General features: G+C 42.9%; 1 protein-coding gene across 1 annotated transcript in view; it reads right to left on the minus strand.

Annotated features, from left to right (window-relative positions):
- The window catches only part of SPTB (spectrin beta, erythrocytic), a 116983-nt gene that overhangs the window by 95162 nt on the left and 9770 nt on the right, over positions 1–12051 (minus strand). The window contains exon 2 of the mRNA XM_090270980.1: positions 2666–2758. The gene's annotated coding sequence lies outside the window, so the exon portion shown is untranslated. The remainder of the gene's footprint in view (positions 1–2665; positions 2759–12051) is intronic.

Below are 12051 nucleotides of genomic sequence, written 5' to 3' on the forward strand. Positions count from 1 at the left end.
GCTGTCTCCAAGTATCCTGCTTCAGGAGCAGACAGGACTGCGGCTCTTCTAAAAGGCAACCCACCTCCTGAGAGAGGAGCTTCCTGATGTTCATATTACATGTCCTGCCAAGAGCCCTTCCTGATCCTCCTCATCAGCACTCGCCACAACTGCCACCTGAGAGGGAAGATCCGGTGGGAGGGAGGAGCCCACAGCCAAGTTCTGTCCCTCGGCATCAGACTATCCAACTTTCTCCGCACTGCTGGCCTGCCTCTGAGCCATCTGCTAAGCAAGCTCAGCATGACGCCCCTCAAGAGGCTTAGCCAAGTTCAGCAAGGGAGCAAGAGTTGCTGGGTTTTGAAAGAAAAATTTAGTCTTGCTAATGACTGAGAGACTCAAAGCAAGTCATCTCTTACTCACAAAGCCTTCTGTCACTTGAAAAGGAAGAGATCATACTAGCCAACCTGTCCCAAAAGGATTAGGAGGAGCAAATGTTGCACAGAGAATGTCTTAGGTTTTCTAATCCTTCCAACGTGGGTGAAGAAATGTTTCCAAGGTTAATTATGCCTGTACATGCAGGAGTTCATAACACCTCAGAAGAAAGGGGCTCTTCCTAAAGGACAGTAGTCCTCAATAATTCGGTCCCTGGTGGGCATCAGAGAAGGGACAACTTGGCTTCAAGTGTGGGAGTGCCACTGCTGACAGGAGACGAGGCTCGATGGCACAAGAGATAAAAAGTGAGGTATGGTGGTTGTTGATATACTTTGGCTTTGGGACCTTGGACAAGTTCACTACCTCTGTGTGCAGGGAACAAAGTTCTTTGTTTCCTTCCGGGACTCAAAAATAATTTGGTCCATTTGAAATACATGGAAACAGCTATTCTCTGGAAAATACAAATTATTTCTAGTATGTGGGACTTCAAGGAGACATCTAAATTTTTGTCCTAATTTTTTTTTTATTAATTATTTTATTTACCACTGCCAGGAACAGGAGAACCATTAGTTGGCAAAAATATTTATGTCCAATATTTTACATCATTCTAGGATCCATTTCTAATAGGACCTTCATTGTATTGATTCTTTGACCGCTTATAACACCTAATGACACTGGCTAAAAATGAACAAATCTGCTCAAGAGAAATCAAGCAATAATCACAGGAAGTAGCTGTCATTTTTGGTCACCTACCATCTGCCAGTCACCTGACACATTTTTATCCAGTCCATAGCACAATCCTATCTGCAAGGTAGGTATCAATATTCCCCATTTTACTGAGGAAGAAAATGGAGATCACAAAGATTAAATTACCTGCTGAGGTCACACAGGTAGTAAGTGTTGGAATCTGGATTCAAAGCCAGGTCAGACCGTAGCCAAAGCATGTCTCTCTCTGCCACACCACAGGGCAGGAGTTTCCACTAGAAATGAAGTCACCTCACAAGGAATGGAAATTTACTATAGCGTACAGTGAACAGAAGGTGAGGATGTGTACCAGGTGACACTGAGCAAAGGAGCAGCTGTGTTGAGCTTGGTTTGAATTTAAATCCTTTCAAGGGTAGGGTAAGTGACTTGGGGAAGCAGTCATTTTAATCTATTTTGCAGATGAGACTACAGCAGAAGCCTGCAGACACTAACAAGGGCACCATCTAGAGAAAGTGGAAACTTGAGCAGGGGATAAAATGAGATGAAAGTCAGGAGCGGTGGGAGGCCCTTCCAAGGGAGGGGAAGGCGTGCAGAGCCTGGACACTCTGGGGTGACTGGAAGAGAGGAGAATTAGAGGGGAAGCTGCAACTGGACACCAAGTTAGCAAGAGGAAGGAAGGAGGGAGGAGAGAGGAAGGAAGGAAAGGTGAAAAGCTAAACAAAATGGCAGTGTAATATGGCCTCAGTATATTTCATAAGAAAAGGTTGGTGCCTCGGCCTTGCCTGGGAGAAAGGCGAGATGACTCCTCTGGGCAGCAGGAGAGGTCGTGCCCTATTCTTTCTGTTGGGAGAGAATGGAAGGAGTCATGGAGCTCAGACTTCCACTTCTCCAACAAACCTGACCTCGCTTTGCTAGCCCCCTGAGCTTGAATAGACCACCCGCCACTAGCAGTTTAAAACTAGCTCTATATTACTGGTTAGAGAAGAAAAGAAAACAAAAACACTCTCAAATAAAAACAACCTAATGTGGCATCATTTAAAGATTGGTTAAATAAAGTATGGTTCTTCCACGCAATGGAAGAATTTTGAATGAAGAAAATCTATAGGTATCTATGTGTGGAAAAATGACCTTGTGAATTGCTGAGTAGAACAATGTAGACTGTTAAATCATATTGGTAATAGGAATATTACATAAAAATAAATAGTAACCACATGTTTTATTAGTATAGGTGTTTTTAATAATTTAGAAGAAAATGTATCAAATTATAGTGAATGATTATCTAGGGCAGCGATTTTCAAATGGTGTACCACAGACTTTTTAAAACGTGCAGTACCTGACTGTTTAGTCAGGGGCACTGACCTCTCTTCTCTTAGATTGTTAAATTAAAAAATGACAACAACCAACACAGCAATAGTCATCCAGTGTGAATGAATCAAAATTATAACTTTTTTTTGTCAGATCAGCAAAAAATATATTATTTAGTGTGCCAGAGAATTTTAGTAATTAGTTTATGTGTGCCATGAGATGAAAAAGGTTGAAAAGTGCTGACCTCGGGGACAGGAAGGTGGACGAGGAGAACTTTCATTTTCTATGGTTTTTCAGCAGTCTTCTATGTTAGTAAAGCTTTGAATTACATTTGTAACTAGAAAGAAAATAAAAGAAAATTTTAAGTGTCCCACAAAGACTATGAGTAAAACGTTGTCTCCCACCTCATCTTGATGACAAAGGGTCAAATTGTCAACAACAAGTCAGAGATGGCCCACTGAACAAAATACTTCATACTCCTAGAATTATAGCAAAGGCAGCCTGATCCTTGGGCTTCTGCCCTTCCCCAAAATAGAGGTTGGGATGGTAGGAGCTAACCTTCCTAGCAAAGGGCCCTCTTGTTCATTGGGCATGAAGGAAATCCCCCAGTGACATGAACCAAGCAAAGAAAGTGCATTCACACCCAGAGAGCTTTCAGGAAACAAGATCCTCTCTTATCACCATCAACAAGGAGACTCATCTTTCACCAACTCATTGAATGAGCCCCTTTGTTTCCCCTAAAGGATCATCATATATTCTTTCCCTGCTGCTACAGAAAGTCCAGGTGCCCCAGAATTCAGCACAGAGGCACAGGAGGAGTCTCAGTACACACTTACTCATCCACGTTTCAAGAGGAACAGGCGCTGAGGTGGTAGGGCAACGAGAAAAAGGAGGGGCGGGCAGGTACAGGCAAGAGTGTGGGCGTGAGCAGGTTGGCTTATAACTACGCTTCCAAACGTAGGTGTGTCCCATACAGCATGTGTCCCACCGCAGATCATTAAAAAAGGAAAGAGGAAGGATGGAGCCTGCTTCAGGATGTTGTGAGACAGGGACAGTAAGCCTGTCCATGTGTTGACAAATACACACTGACCCGTCATTCCCTGTGCCAGGCACTTCTCAAACAGTGAACATAAAGTCCCTGTCCTTCAGGATTGTAGAATCACTTGAGCCTCATGGACATGTGGGATGCCATTGTGATTCCCATCATGGTGCCCATATGAAGTGGGGCCTTGACAACTGTTCATGAACTGACACTGTTCCTCTGTGTCAGGGCACAGGTATGATGGCGCTGACCGGCTACTCCAGCACTTGTCTCTTTCCAGTCTTCCGGAGACTTCCACCACCCACCAATCTTTTCTCTCCCTTACCTTCTCCCAACTTGCTTTCCAAGGGCTCCTCTCACCCTCTCAGCCCATAACTCACATTCTCTACCGCACAAACCTTCCCCTGGCCTGTCTCAAACCATCCTTTTTCCATCAAGTTCTCAGAAAAGCAGTCTGCATTCACTACCTTCTCCTCCCCACATGGCTTCGCTCTGACTCCTGATAACTGAATTTCGACCCTCCACTAAAACTGCTTTCTTGAGGGTCACTTAAGCCTCTCACAAGGCCAATGGCCTCCCCCCCCAGGCTTTCCTTTCATCCCTTTACTGCATTAGATACTATTAACCATCCTCTTCTAGAAGCTGGGTTTCCATGGCTCTGGATTCCCTTGGTTCTTCATCCTCAGTATAATGTTGCCTCGCAATTTCATTTCCTAGATCCTCTTCTTCTACTCATCCCTTAAGTGTAGGCATTACTCAAAGTTCAAGTCCGTTCTCTTCCCTCCTGGGGTCCTCTCCCCTTTCTGCCCTGACTGAGGACTGTCAGATTGGTGCCCTAGTCCTAGATCCTCCTGGGCTCCGAATTTGCTACCGCAGCTCCACTAAAACTTCCTATTGAACATGCTGAACCTTTACTTTATATCTCCTCCCCACCTTCAAAACTGCTCCTTCTTTTAAGACATAAATCTCACTGAATTAGCAACACTAACCTCCCAGATACTTGAACCAGAAAACTCAAAGTCATATTCAACAGCTCTCTCCCCTTCCCTTCTGTGCTACTGGGTGCAGTGCACCGACGAGTGAATTTTAAGGACCTACAAAAATGCTTTAAGACATGAACAAAATTGACCAGCACCAAAGTGTAAAATTAAGACTGTAGAATCAAAACTAAGAGTAATTCCCAAATCCCTTCAAATACTTTTGACAGCAAAAACATTATATTTGATGAAGGATACTGGTAAGTTTTCATACCTTGGTCCTTTATGTGACAGGGCCCACAGAAGCTGACAGTGGGTCAGTCCTACCTCACACAGAAAGTTTAGATACTTTGACTCCTCAGAATATCTTGGATTCACCTCCTTCCTTCCATTCCCACTGCTCTGGTTTAAGCCCCCTTCAGCTCTTCATTATATTTCTGAAGGGTGTCCTAAAACACAGCTTATAGCACATCACTCTCCTGTTCAAAAATTTTGAGTGTCCCCAGGACCTGAAATATAGTCACACCTCCATACTCATTGATTTCAGAACTTGTGAAACCCTATACTCATTGTATTTTGATGAGAAAAAAATGTTTCAGGACTCGTCACACTTGCTAGCGTAATGCCGCTGCCCCACAAGAGAAAATGTTTCATTGTTCAGTACTCGTCAGTTTCGACACTCATTACAAGCTCTGGAATGAATTAACAACAGATACCAAGGTACCACTGTACAAACTAGAATCTTTCTGTATGGCATCAAAGGCCTGCTACAATCTGTCCCCAGCCTACCTCCTGGGCCCCTCCATTAATACATGCTCCCATTCATCCTCTGCTGCCACCACACCAGGTTCATGTCCCATGTGCCTCCCTTTGCCCATGGAATGCCCTATCCCCAACTCAGCCAGTGGAAAGCTTGCACTGGTCTCAAAAGGATCAGTTTGGTTGGCTGTTCCTCAGTGAAGGCTACCTTCCCAGGATCCCCAGCCCAAACCAGTCCTAGCTTCCTAGAGACTATGGAACAGTTCCCACAAATCCACTTGCCTCGCTCTGCCTTGTGTTACACTCAGTCTCATGGGTGGCTGTCCCCACTGCAAAGCCATAAAGCCTCTCAAAAGAAGAGAGCTCTGTCTCAGTCAGCTGCCTCTGTTTCCCACACAGCCAGTGCATAACAGACAACAGTATGTCCTGAGGAGTAGCCACCTCCTGTCCCTTCTCCCCACATCTTCTGTCTCTGCTCCACTGCTATTTGGTCCTCCATGCCATTGCTGTGTGTATAGTGGACCCTTAGCTAAGTCCAAACTAAGAAATCTTGGAAGCTATGAAAAACACTTGGCTTCAGACCCACCATAACCATTCTTCTTTGGGCCTTAGATTTTAGAAGGTAAGAAAGAGCACAGGCTTTGGGGTCAAGCAGGTCTGGAATCAAACCTGCAGTCTGGTGTTTAACTGACTGTGTGACTTTAAGCAAAGTTGGCCTGACAAGCCTTAATGTCCTCACCAGTAAAAGGAAAATTCTATCTCAATGGATTGTTGTGAGAAGTAAATGAGTTAAGGCACTTCGAGTCCCAAGCGGGGTACCTGGCATATGACAGAGGCCCATAGTAAGGAGCAGCAGGAAACAGAAATAGGGTCTCAGATGTCTCAAACCATTTGACCTTATCAGAAGTTATTCTTCTCCCTGGATGCTCCTAATAAAACAGGAATTCTTACATTGGCATCATAAATTCAGGACACAAACTCCATGGTGCTGCTTATATGTCTTAAAGTCATCATGGAAAAACAGGAGGGGCATAAGATACTTTGCAAGTATTAAGAATGAAAGAGGTCAAATAAAAACTGGCTTGCCCTTGGGGGCAAAAAAAAAGAACGAAAGAGGTCAGTCTCTATGTCCGGAAACAGAAAGATGTCCAAAGTGTTTCATCATTAAGTGAAAAAGGTAAGTTGTAGTACAGCATGAAAAATAAATAGCCACAACATAAATATATATACCTATGTGTGTATACATTATGCATATACACATATGTGCACACATACATATACCAATGAAAACACTTACATGTATGTATCTATGTATGTGTTTGCCTGTGCCTAGAAAATCTCTAAGGGATATAGAGAAATTGTTAATAGTGGTTACCTCTGGAAGTGGGTCTAGGAGTACCATTTACACTCTTCTGTATGGCTTGAATTATTTTTACCTTGTGTATGTGTTCATGTTATAATTTTTTAATCCTATTTTTAAAAGCTGTGGGAGGAGCAAAAGGAGGGGGAGAGACAGGGAGGGAGGAAGGAGTAGGTCATGGATCAAGAGACCTGGCTTCCACTTAAGAGGCCTGCAACTAACTAACTCTGTAACCTCAGGCAAATCACCTCCCCTCTGTGGATCTTCCTTATTGTAAATTAGGGGAGTTGAACCAGACACTCTTCTGGGATTTCTAGGTTATTAGATGATGTCTGCAAGGTGCTCTGAGTACATTTTACCCACAGAACATTGCTTTCTGAGACGTTTTGATGCTTTAAGCATCAGGTTTTAAAAAAGGAAAATATATACACTATTTCATATTTGACCTTCCTCACACTTCAAGGAGAAAGCACTTGCACATTTTACGGATAGAGAAACCACGTATAGACTGTAAGGATCACTTGCTCACCAAATATACACTGCTCACTAGTCTCTGCTCTTTGCAAAGAATTATGATGCCAGGAGTTTTATAGCTCCCAGTTCATTCCGCAGAGGAGGCACAAGGCTTATGCAAAACAAGCAGAAGGCACTCTTTGTTGGAGACAGGGTGAGATGTAAAGTGACTTCCTCTGGGTCAGAGCATATAAACAAAGCTCACTCCCAGCACATTTAGGAAGTACTGAACCCTTGGGATCAACTCCGCATCCCTGTCCCCAGCTGGACTGGAAGCTTCACCTTGAAGATGCATTTCACTGCAGTCATTTTCTGAGTGTTTTCTGGGTCAGGAGCAGGCAGAACAGCTAAGCCGGGGCTGCCGATGGAGCTGCTACACCGAGGGTGAGGGCGCGGTACTGAGTTACCCGCTCTACCTACCCAGCTCACCCCGTGACCGGCCAGTCGGGTATTTTTCCAGTCTCCTGGGCAAAGTGACATCACACAGCTTTGAATGAAAACAACCTCATTTGTCCTCATAGGTGTGGTCTCCACCTTGCAGAGAGTGCTGACTTTCTTTCCCCAGAACAGTTTGCTTTGGTTCTAGCGGAGAATCTCACTCTACCCCTGTAAACACCTCCACTCTTCTGATACCTCCCCACACTGAGGGACCCTCCTGCTTCAGACTTTTAAGATGAATGTCTGGACATCAAGATTTCCCAACAGTGGCAGAAAGCATTTATATAGAATGCTCATATCCACCTCGCACAGAAAGGCAGAGCCTGACCCACCAACCCTAAAAGTAGCCTAGATTTTAAATAAGAAAATCCCAGATCAGAGCACAGCTCAATACTACAAAGTAAACCAACCCTGAAAATAAAAAGGACTGTTCACTCAAAAAGCATGCAGCTGGCCCTGTGCTCAGCCTGCTGGTCACCTTTGCTATGGCCCTAGTCATCCTTGACATGGCAAAATCATCACTGGCTTCTGTGGCATTCTAGAACTTCTAGAAGCTGCTATGAGTTGACCCCGCTCTCACTGTCGCCTCTGGATCAAGTTTGCTGAGTGCTGTCTGCTTACCACTGGCCTCATTATGCCCCTTAGAACTCACTGGGGCTTCGGTGGTCTTGGCTGAGCCCCCTTGTCTCTCTACCCTCAGGTCCTTCACACAAGGCCTAACATTGTCCTGTGCCCTTCTTTACCCAGGCACATCTTTCCAAGACCTTCCATTCATCAGTTCATCTCAGACCCCCTCCACATATTTATAGAGGCCTAGTGGCTCCACCCACGGCTTTCAGAAGCTAAAAGCCAGCTGTCAATCACTGTGCACAGGACAAACACACTCAGAGGCCTGAGCAAGCAATATTCTGGTGAGTCCATCCACGGGTGAAACTTTTTGTTCGGGTGAAGCAAAAATGAGAGGACGAACCAACGAATTAGCACTGTAATATTTTCCAAGGTACTTTCTACTGTGACATGTCTTAAACACAAACAAAACAGGATAAATGTACCCAGAAAAAAACCAGGACCTCTATATAGGGATGTTTGGTCTCTCTTCTGAAATGTCATTCTTAATTCTTCACCATTATAAAACAGATCTTGTGTATACAGTCTGAAACACCCACTCAAAGAGCCTTTCTTTCATAGTTGCATTCTGAGGGTCAGCCTCAAACATTCACCAAAAAATGAGGTGGGAGGGACTGTTTTCTGGATGAATAGCTAAATTTTTCTAGCAACAGACATATTCTGATGAAGTAAGTTAAAAAATCAGCTGTTACTCTTTCCTTCAATAAATGGAAAGCAATTAGGAACTATTGAGGTGGGAAGAGAACCTCCACTCAGGTTGAAAGCAATTCTTCTCTGCTTATCTGCACCCCATCAACAATGCGTGCCTTCCATTATTTTCAGCACTGAATGTTCTTGAAACTTCCCCTACTACCCAATTGAACCAGCATTTCTTGAGTACACTGGCCAAACACCGAGTTGGACACCAGTGTCCCATGAACACCAGACAAATATCCTTTCTTCAGGGAACTCATAATCTAGAGGTCAGACCTGTACATGACCAATAAGGGGACAATGTGAAAAGTGACAGCTTAAGAACTCAGAGGAAAGAGTGGGTGTGTTCCTGGTACCCCAGAAACAAGGAAAGCATCAAAAGGGTTATGTTGGAACAGGGCCTTCAGGATACACGTATAAGAGTTCATGGCTGAGAGGGAGAAAGATATTCTAGGCCTCGAAAAGAGCACAAGCAAAGTCATGGAGGCATGAAAATGCACCTCAACTTTAAAGAATGACAAGCTTCCAATAATCACAGGGTAAATGGAGAGGGAATGAAGCTGGGGGGGGGGTGTGGCGTTGAAACAGATTGTGAAGGTCACTGCCTGCTTGTTTAAACCTTATTTTGGGGAAATGAGGAACCATTTAGGGGTTTAAAGCAGTTGGATGACTCAGTCATACTCATGTTTTTAGAAAATAATTCTGAGGTCAGGGTGTGAGGTGAGTGAGAAAGGTAGAGACTGAAAGCCAATGATTCAAACATAAGAGGAGGAACAGTAGAAATTGAAAGAAACTAATTTGAAACGTTTAGAGAAAAAAATTAACGGGAGTTGGCAGCCAACTGGATTTGGAAGTGTGAAAAGAAGAAAAACCAAAAACATTGCTGAGGTTTTTACTTGGGAGGATGGGGATGACCATGAACCCAATTTTGAAAACAGGCAGAAGAGAAGGTTTGGGTGAAGGCCGGAGCCAAGAGGTCTTATTTCTACACGGTGAGTTTGAGACCTTTTGCTACAACCAAATGAAGACAGGCGGCAAACAGCTCTAAAGCAGATCTGGAACTGAAGGGGGAGTTTGGCACCAAAGATAAAGATTTAGATGCACTGCAAACCACAACAACTAAAAGCTGGTTGAGAGGGAGAAACAAACAAACAAACAAAGAAGCAATGGTAAGAAAGCCGGGAGAGGAGAGCCCAGGTCCTAGAAGCAAAGGGAGGGCCTAGTTTCAAAGCAAGAGAGTGGTTAACACAGTCAAATATTGCAGAGAAGTTAAAAGTTGGGTCTGGAGGGCAGTCATCGCATGTGACGATACCAGACCTCTTCTTAAGCAGTTTTAGTAAGCAGTATGAAGAGCTGCTTTATGACAGCGAGCACAGTGCGCAGTGCTAATTAGCATCTTCATTCTCAGATGTCAAAGAACTATGTCGGAAGGAGAGTTCAGAGCATTAATTATTTATTTAAAACTAACGAGGGGATTTGAGCTTATTAGGTTAAATCATTGCAAAGATAAAGCAACATATACAGGTATACAACTAATTATCCTTCTAACTTCAGATCAGTAAAAATGCGGGATCAAAGGGAAAGAAAGAAACTTTTAGACTTAAGAGCCATAGATTGTTGATGTTGGGTGCAGTAATTCTAAGAAAGCACTCTAGAATAAATACACCAGGGTTCAAGCCTAGCTTTGATCTCCTGTGTGTGTAATCTTGAGTAAATAAACGTCTTTAAGCCCGATTTTTTCATCTCTTAAATTAGCATAACAGAAATAACAAATATGTATAAAAGCTCTAAACATAATACCTAGCCCATAATAAATGTTGACTCATTATAATAACAACTCATTATTATAATAATGCTTCATTTCCAAGTTAAGATATATATAAACTCAATTGTATATAATTTCAAATATTCATTCTTTTTAAAAATCAATAACTATTTTTGAGCCACTCCCCTCCATGTACCAACCATGGCTCTAGATGCTGGGCATGAGAGAGCAAGAGAGAGGCACAGACAGACCCAGTTTCCTATTACAAGAAGAGTGGTCTCATGGTGTAGACACAGGAGGAAGCACTCAGTGTCCCCCAGGTCCTGGTGAGGGAGAGTGGCTGTGAGGCAGGGCTACAGACATGAGGTCACACTTCAGCCTTACTAAGAAATTTGCAAAGAAGTTTTTAAGGATAATAATAAATATAAAGGTATCATCACACACACACACACACACACACACACTCTCTCTCTCTCTCTCTCTCTCTCTCTGCGTCTCTGAAAAAAAGTCAGAGGAAGAGGAAATTCTTTGCCAAGGGCAAACAACAAGAGGAAAGGAGCTGGAAGCAACCCAGGTTCTTGTCATCCAGCTCAAGGAGATATTTTGGCTGAAATATATCATCACATAATATTTACACCCTTCCCCACCTGAGTTTGGGCTACATGTTTTACAAAGTGAATTAAACATCCCCTGCCTGTCCTCTAAAAGTCTAATATTTTAAAATAGAAAAACTATTATAAAAACTTTGATGACAAACTATCCCCAAATGATAGTGTTTTAAAACAATTGTGAAGTTCAGTTTGGTCCCCAAGGTGAGGATGTTAATAGGTTTTGCCCTTCCCTTTGGAGATGTCAAACACCAGGGAGAAATATTAAAATTGCATGATTTGGGTTCTCAAAAAATAAAAATAGAATTACCATATGATCCAGCAATATACTAGCATATATATCTCTGAGTATATATCCTTATGAAGTGAAAGCAGGGTATTGATGAGATATTCATACATCCATAGTCATAGCAGCATTATTCACAATAGCCAAGGTATGGAAGCAAACCAAGCATTCGTCAATGGATGCATGGATTGAATGGATAAACAAAATGTAAACAATACATACAATGGAATATGATGCAGCCTTAAAAAGCAAAGATATGCTGTTATATGCTATATTGTGAATAAACCTTGAAGATATTATGCTACGTGAAATAAGCCAGTCACAAAAGACATAGATTCCACTTATATGTGGTATCTAATAGTTAACTTCATAGAGACAGAAAGTAAAGTGGTGATTGCCAGGTGTGTGTGTTGGGGGGTGGTAGGGAGAGTTAGTATCTAATGGGTACAGAATTTGAGTTTTAGAAGATTAAAGAGGTTCTAGAGATGGATGGTGATGATGGCTACACAACAACGTGCATGAATTTATATCCCTGAATACTTAAAACAGTTAATATGGCATA

The sequence above is a fragment of the Furipterus horrens genome, unplaced genomic scaffold, assembly GCF_987537825.1.
Source record: "Furipterus horrens unplaced genomic scaffold, mFurHor1.1.pri manual_scaffold_3, whole genome shotgun sequence".
NCBI lineage: Eukaryota > Metazoa > Chordata > Mammalia > Chiroptera > Furipteridae > Furipterus > Furipterus horrens.